Source organism: Arachis hypogaea, chromosome 13, assembly GCF_003086295.3.
Source record: "Arachis hypogaea cultivar Tifrunner chromosome 13, arahy.Tifrunner.gnm2.J5K5, whole genome shotgun sequence".
NCBI classification, from domain to species: Eukaryota; Viridiplantae; Streptophyta; class Magnoliopsida; order Fabales; family Fabaceae; genus Arachis; species Arachis hypogaea.
Window position 1 is genome coordinate 15,645,227 of NC_092048.1, and position 8,184 is coordinate 15,653,410.

The window sequence follows — 8,184 nt, forward strand, 5'->3', positions numbered from 1 at the left end:
CTTTTACCTTTATTTAGCAACCGAGCCATCATGAAAGAAAAAACTCATGAACATTTTTCTGGGGATTTCTACCTAAGTGATTGACTAAGTGCAACAAAGTACAAAAAAAAAGTCAAAACAAGAGATAAAGTTATCTGAATAAACCGGTTGAATGCATGAAGATCCAAGCTGAAGAGAATATTGACAAGAATGTTGTGTCTAAGATTTCTTATAAGGAATCGCCGTTGACCATGCCGGAAACATGGAAGGAGATCCCTACTAACCCTTATGAGAGTGTTGCGGTTGCGAAGGACGATTCCGACCCTGAGAATCGATGATACAAAGAGGATGATGATCTCTCCAAAGAGAACAAACCTTTTGACCCGTGTCCAACTATACCGATCACAAAAGATGAGTTCGAAGAATGGTGTAAACTGTAGCATGTCGCGCTCATAGTCAAAGTTCTAGGAAAAAGAGTGAGTTTGGGCTACATGGAACAACGATTGAGTAGAGATTGGGTTAAAAAAGATAAGATAAATGTGATCGATATATACTGTGACTATTTTTTGGTTCATTTTTCAGATGAAAAAAAACTATTTCCATGCTCTTCTTGGAGGACCATGGATGGTGGCAAGACATTATCTGATTGTGCAACGATGGAGACCTTTCTTTTTCTCGTCTGAGAATGAAGTTAAAAAGATTGCTGCTTGGATCCGTATTCCTAACTTGCCAATTGAATTGTATAATCATCGCTTCTTATGTAAAGTTGGGTCTACTATTGGTATTGTGTTAAAAGTTGATCGAGCTACCTCCATTCATTCTCGAGGGCATTTTGCTAGGATTTGTGTTAAGTTAGACTTGTCAAAGAAGCTGGTGCCTCGTATTTCGATTCTGAGAAATGTCCTTAACACGGAGTATGAAGGGTTGCATCTTATTTGTTTTTCTTGTGGAAAATATGGTCACCGATCTGATCTGTGTATGGAGGTGCCAAAAAAAATGGAGGTTAAGTGGAGCTAATTGCTACCGACTGTGGTGAAGCAGAAATGACAGAGACTATTGTTGGCAATCAAGCCAATAGCGCCAATTAAGGAATTTTCGTATCAAGTAAGAATAACCAAGATCCTCCTGATTTTGGACTTTGGATGATGGTTAGGAGACAAATCAGAAAGAGGTATACACCGGAAAAAAAAAAAATCATGGGAATATATCCAATGCAAATTTGGAAGAAAATAATATTATTGAGACTGTGATGAGGTTTAAAGTGTTAAATGAGGAAGGAAATAATTTGTACCAAGACAATAATGTGCATGAAGAGCCGATTAAGTATGGAACCATGCATGATGGATCGATTGCCCTTGTTAGTGTGGAAGCCCAAAATAAAAAAAGAAGTTACAAATCAAATTGTCAAAAAGGTCTTAAAACCTGGGGCTGAAAAAAAATCCAAAGTTTCAAAAAGAATAGTATCAATTCCAAGCTTGGGCTTAATAGTCAAGTAAGACTAAATAAGTATAAAGGCAAGAATCCCATCACTTTCCCCCACTTACTGGAGCTCCTGTAGACCCGAATCATAAACAACAATCACCACATAAAGACTTAGTGAAAGCTTCTTCGAAGAATTTGGAGAGGAACAAAATGGAGCATGAGATTATGGAAAGTGATGGTAATCAGTGGCTAAGAGAATGGGGCGGGTTGAATCTTAGCCCCCTTTTGCTTAATATTAATTTCTAAATTTTCAAGAAATTTTTGGAGATATTTCTACTTTTTGTCTCGTGTCGAGTTGAGAGACACTTTTATTTTGTCTCGTGTCGGGTTGAGAGATATTTTTTGTTTTTATCTCCTGATGAACAGAAACAGAGAAAGGAGTAGAGAAGAAGAATGAACACCAGATATATCCTGGTTCAGCCACTAGGTGCAATGTAGCCTATATCCAGTCTCTATCACAACAATGATAGAATTTCACTATCTCTTTTTCAAGATTACAATCACCAATTCTTCCCTAGGAACTACCCATTTCTATTTGGGACAAATCTAGATTCTATCCCCAAATCTGAACTTGACTAGGACTTAACCCTAACTTTCAACCGCAAAGTGCTAACCCAACTTGTAAGGAAATCCCCACAGGATCATGAAACACAACATACAGATGTACAAAGAAACTCTGAGACATCTATGGCTTTTTCTTTAATATTGATCACTGCCTTTTTCCTCTCACTGGCTTTTTCTTACAAATCTCACCATGTTTGCCTTTTTCACCATGAGACTCAGATAGACAATAAAACCCATTGAAGGAGAAGAACTCTGTTAGCTTAAGATAGCTATGAGAACTCTGTGCTTTTTCTTCTTGATCTCAACCCTTGGCCGTTCTCCCTTAATATAGAAGGGGAAACTTCCAAGGTTGAAACCGGTTCAACCAAGCAACTTCTTCTCCAACCCAAAAACAGCTTTGGACCGGACAAAGAGAAGAAAGAGGGAAAACCAAAAACTAACATGCATGTACCTCTCTCAACCCTTTTCATCAAGCTCCTTCATTTTGAACCCTTGATCTTGACTTTGGCCCCAAGAAAGGATTCGGACCCTCGATGATCTTCTAACCCAGGACAGCTTCTTCCTTTCCATTTTTGCTTCTTCCTATCCGTAGCTTCAGAGGCTAGCTTCCTTCTCTGATGAACAAAAATGAAAGTGAACTTTTGCAAACGAGATCTTCTTCTTTGACAGAGGCGGATCCTTTCTTTTCTTGGTATGGAAAATCTTGAAGCTCTTCTTCAAATCTTGCATTCAATGGCAAAAATCTTGCCATGCCTTACTTCAGATCTTCCTTTTGAGATGAACTTCACTAGCCTTTCTTCATCTTAGCCTTTTATTCCATTAGGCTTCTTTGTTAATTTACTTTTTCTTCTGATAACTTCTATCTTCTTCTTTTCTATGATGGATGTGATATGACCGAAAGCAAGGAGAGAGAGGAAAGAGAAGATACAAAGCTTTCAATGCAAAATTAAACCCAATTTAATTTTCAGTTTCAGTTACCTATGCATGCATTCAATTGAATTAAAATTTGAATTCCATTAACCAAAGTGAGTGGGTAACCGAGCCAAGCTTCATCAAATTGGACTCCTTTGTTTTGTGATTGCCGTATAGTTTTCTTGGGTCATTTGAAGAGATTGCATTGTGATCATTGAAAGGCTTCCTCCAAGGCTTTGGGCCACTTGATTCTTTTTTTAATTTATGATGGGCTTTGATGGATTTGAGCCTCCTTGGATTTCTTTCTTTCTTTAAACAATCAGCCACTAATATTTGAATTATTTTTGCTCAAAGCTGAATTTGTTCAAAGATTAATTTGGGCTTGTGTAACTTTGACCCAATAGGAAACTAATTTTTCTTCCTGCACACTTAAATAGATTCATCAAACAACCAATTTGAAACAATTTATTAATCACTTAATAATACTTTTAATAATGTTTGTTCATCATATAAGTTTTCCAAACTCAACAGAAAGAATGAGGTGCAATGCAAACAATAGGAGGCTTTTGAAGTAGAGAAAGCCATGAAAGAAGTGCCAAGGACTCAAATGGTTAGCAATAATCCCCTGTATCGAAAGCAAAATCCCTTTTTCGAACCTGTTTTGATGGAAGTTGATGAAGTGAGTTGTGAAGGCGGAATCCAGCACCACCATCTGCCTGATAAAGTTATGATAGACCCAGTGATGTCCAGCAGTGGGGATCATAGTGTCGTGAAGGTTAAACTCAATTTGGGTGCTAAGGATGTTGCAAAAATTTGAGGTTGGTCTCTAGTGACCGTTTTACTTTTGTTTCATGTTTTTAATGAATTTCATAGTTTGGAATTGCCGTGGTGTGGTGGGAGAGGGGAAGTACTTTTCCTTTTCTGATTAAAGATTTGTGTAGAGAATATGATGCTAATTTCATTGTTCTTCTTGAAACCCATGTTAGTAGGGATCGAGGGAGTAAAATCAGAGATAAATTGTATTTTGATGGCTATTTTGTTGAGGAAGCCAGAGGTCATTCAGGGGACATTTGGTGTATCTGGAAATCAAATTATTGGGGATTTGATGTTCTTGACAATCACCCCCCAATTTTTTAATTTGAAAGTGACGGGAAGAAATTATCAGCCTTGGATTTTTACTTCCATCTACGGTAGTCCCTAGAAAATTACTAGAAGAGAACTTTGGAATAATCTCAGGTCCATTAGTACAAATTTGGATCTCCCTTGGTGCTTGATGGGGATTTTAATGCCTTATTGCATAATTTTGAAAGGAAGAGTGGCTCGGGTCTCAGCAGTTAAGGTGCCTATCTTGATTTTTAATCTTACGTGTCTGATTATGGCTTAACCAATTTGGGTTATATTAGCTGGCCGTTTACTTGGCGAAGAGAAAATTTGGTGGAAAGGCTTGATAGGGATCTAAGTAATATTGATTGGCAAATAAGGTTTCTGAAGCCAAGATTAAACACTTACCCATATTAAAGTCTGACCACTCTCCCCTTTGTGTTTAGCTTTTCAACATGCCTCCATCCAATAGAGGGAGAAGGCGCTCCACTTTTTCACTTCATGGCTCACTCATATTGATTTTGAAAATTTGGTGAACAAGATTTTGGCAATTTAGTAAACAACAATTGGAAGATATCTAGCTCAATGGTCTCAACACATGGTTGAGTTTCAAGATTCCCTTAAGTCCTGGAATGCTACCGTGTTTGGTAATATTTTTAGGAGAAAGAGCAAAATCTTGAGAAAACCTCATGGCATATCTAACTGTCTAAGCATGAATAATAATTCCTTCTTGGAAGAAATCCAAAAGAATTTCTAGAAAGAATATGAAGAAATGTTGTCCCAGGAAGAGATGTTGTGACTTCAAGAATCTAGATGCAATTAGATACAATATGGTGATAGGAACACTAAGTACTTTCACGGCACCAATATGGCTAGAAGAAGAAGAAATAAAGTGGTCTTCTTATAGGATGAAGAGGGTAATTGGATCTCAAATGGCGCTGTGCTGGAAGCCATGGAAACTGAGTTTTATTACAAGTTGTATCATGATGATCTTCCTAATGAGCAATTTGTTCTTAAAGGGGTCTTTCCTATGTTAAGTGCTTCAAATTCGAGTCTTATTTGAGGAGGAATTTCTTGGCAAGAGGTTAAAGATTCTTTATTCAGTATGAGCAGCCTTAAAGCTCCGGGGAAAAATGGTATTCAAGTTGTCTTCTACCAAAATAAATGGGACGTGGTTGGGGTTAATTTGTGCAGATTGGTGGAGAATATTTTTGTGAATCCTACAGTATCGAAGAGATCAATGAAACCCTTATTACTCTGATTTCCAAAGTGGAGCCTACTACTAACTTAAAGTAGATGAGGCTGATCAGCTTATACAATGTGTCTTATAAAGTGGTTACCAAAATTCTTGCCAGGCGCTTGAGAAGAGTAATAGAGAAATTAATTAAACCTACGCAGTGCAGCTTTGTGCCAGGGCATCATAGCTCTGATAATATTGTCATCGCCCAAGAAGTGGTACACTCTATGAGAAACAAAAAAGGTTAGACAACGATTAAAATTAATTTAGAAAAAGCATATGACAGATTGAAATGGAGTTTTATTAAAGACACCTTGAGGGATATTGGCCTACCTCCCCACTTTATTCATCTTGTTAGTAGCTGTATATCCACTGCTAAAATGAGGGTTTTGTGGAATAGAAAAGCTTTGTCAGAGTTCACTCCATCTCGTGGTATCCGGCAAGGAGACCCTATCTCTCTGTACATCTTTGTTCTCTGTATTGAAAGGTTGTCCCAACTTATAAGTGCCACAGTTGATCATGGATTCTACAAGCCAATTTGGCTCACGAAGGATGCTCTTGAACTCTCTCATCTTTGCTTTGTTGATGACCTCATTCTCTTTGCAGAGGCTAGTATGGATCAAGCTGATGTTATCAATCGGGTCCTTGATGTTTTTTATAAGAGCTCTGGTTAGAAGATCAGCATTAAAATAGAATACTTGCATTTTATTTTCTAAGAATGTGGGGAATCATGTGAGAAGTGAAATTAGCAACTTTTTGCACTTTACCAAAACTGATAATCTTGGGAAGTATCTTGGAGTCCCTCTCCACCATTCTAAAGTGTCTAGTGATACTTGCAGCAGCAGCATCAACAAGATGAACTCCAGACTCAACAATTGGAAAGCCTCCTCGCTATCCCTTGTTGAAAGAACTACCCTGGTGAAATATGTTCTATAATCTAATTCCTAGTTATACTATGCAAACTGCTTTGTTACCTACTTCTACTAGTAATATGATAGATTGCAAATGCAAAAATTTTCTTTTCGAAGAATCTGAACAATCCAAGAAGATTCATCTCTTGAATTGGAGAGAAGTTAGCAAGCCAAAGTAAAATGGTAGCCTAGGAGTAAGACATGCTAAAGATGTTAACCGCGCCTTCATGATGAAAATAGGATGGGGGCTTATTGAGAAAAAGGATTTCCTCTGGGCCAGAATTCTCTGCACTAAGTATAATTGCGAAAATGATATCTTGCCAGAGGTTGTTAGGAGAGGCAGCAACTCTAATCTTTAGAGAGAAATCTACTCTACGTGGAATAATGTGGAAAGAAATATTATTTGGCGCATTAGTGATGGTCATCAGATTAATTTTTGGGATCACAATTGAGTGTCGAATCTTGGAAAACTCCTAATCATGAGATATAGGTATTGTCATATTCTGATTTATATTCAAACTTTACGGATTTTCTTAATATTTCAGGTGAGTGGGATGAGGAAAAACTTAAACAGATGCTTCCAGAAGCTACTACCAGGAGAATTCTAGCTATGTCGCCTCCATCACCTTGAAAATGGCCTGACCAAGTGGCCTGGAGCTGAATACAAAATGATACTTTTAGCCTTAAAATATCCTACCAATCCTTGCTTGGTGATTATGAACCTCTTGCCAAGTCTGTAAACTTGCGTGGAAGTGAAAGTCCCGAAAAGGATCACAGCTTTCATTTGGCTTGTTGCGCATGAAGTTATTCTTACAAATGTTGATAGAAGAATACATCTATCAAATTCTGCTACTTGCCTAAGATGCACTGAGCATGATAAAACTACTTTTCATGTCATTCGTGATTGTTCTTCTGCAAAACATGTTTGGCAATTCACGAGGCTCCATGAAGCAATTCGTGACTTCTTTAGTTTAGACCTAAGAGATTGATTGATAAACAATTTATCTAATAATCATGATTGGATAATTCTTTTTGAGGTAACAATCTCTTCTCTTTCGTACCACAGAAACTGCTTTATTTTTTAAGAAAAAAATATTCTCCTAGTTGTAGTCTCTAAGTCCGCTAAAGCTTGCAGTATTGAAATTCTGAATGTTATAAGAAGTATTATTCTTCCCAACAGATTTTTTGGGGAGGAAGCTTGGTTGATTCAATGGATTTTTCCTGCAGAGGATATTACCAAGTTGAATGTTGATGGTTCCCTTTTATCCCATTCTAATAGTGCTGCTTGTGGTGGAGTTTTTCGAAATCATCTTGGGAGATATATGACTGAATTCTCTTGTAATTTGGAAAGTTGCTCAATCTTACATGTAAAACTTTGGGGTATTATAAAAGGCCTTCAAGTGGCATGTGCAAACAACTTTCAACACCTTGTGTTGGAGTCAGATTCTTTGCTGGCCATCCATCTTATTATGAAGAATGTCCTGTAATCCATCTATGCAAACATTTTCTAATTGACATTGAAAATCTAGTGAACATGTTGATGATCGTCAACTGGCACCATGCCTTGCGTGAAGCAAATAGTGTTCTTGATATTCTTGCTAAAAAGGGACAACACCTCCCAGCTGGTCTTCATTTGTTCGACCATCCCCCTCTAGACATTATGCAAGCTTTGACTTGAGATCATTCTGACACTTTTAGATTGAGAAGAGACTAATTTTTATTTGTTATTTTCTCTTTTCCTTGTTTTCGGGTCCTTAACCCTCTTCATTCAAAAAAAAACTTTTACCGTTATTTATAATCTTTCACTTTTTAAATGGACGGTTAGAATTTAATTTAATCAATGATTTAGATTGAGTATCCAGAACTTTCACTAAAACTATATAATTAATCACATGTCTCTAAATCCAAAGGTCGGAATAAGCAAAAAAAAAAATGGATTCTTGCCACAACCTGTTTACTAAGATCATCATTGATTATTAAAGCGTGCATTTCATTATT

The 8,184-nt window shown here is 37.2% G+C and overlaps 1 long non-coding RNA gene across 2 annotated transcripts; it reads left to right on the top strand.

The window, feature by feature from the left end:
- The first annotated feature begins 3,211 nt into the window (after positions 1–3,211).
- Positions 3,212–7,766, top strand: LOC112737449 (uncharacterized). 2 transcript variants are annotated; one of them, XR_011870235.1, is made up of 2 exons: positions 3,212–3,755; positions 3,924–7,766. It is a non-coding gene; the product is annotated as an uncharacterized lncRNA (long non-coding RNA). The 2 variants fall into 2 exon arrangements; XR_011870236.1 differs by having other exon boundaries at positions 3,927–7,766.
- Positions 7,767–8,184: the final 418 nt, after the last annotated feature.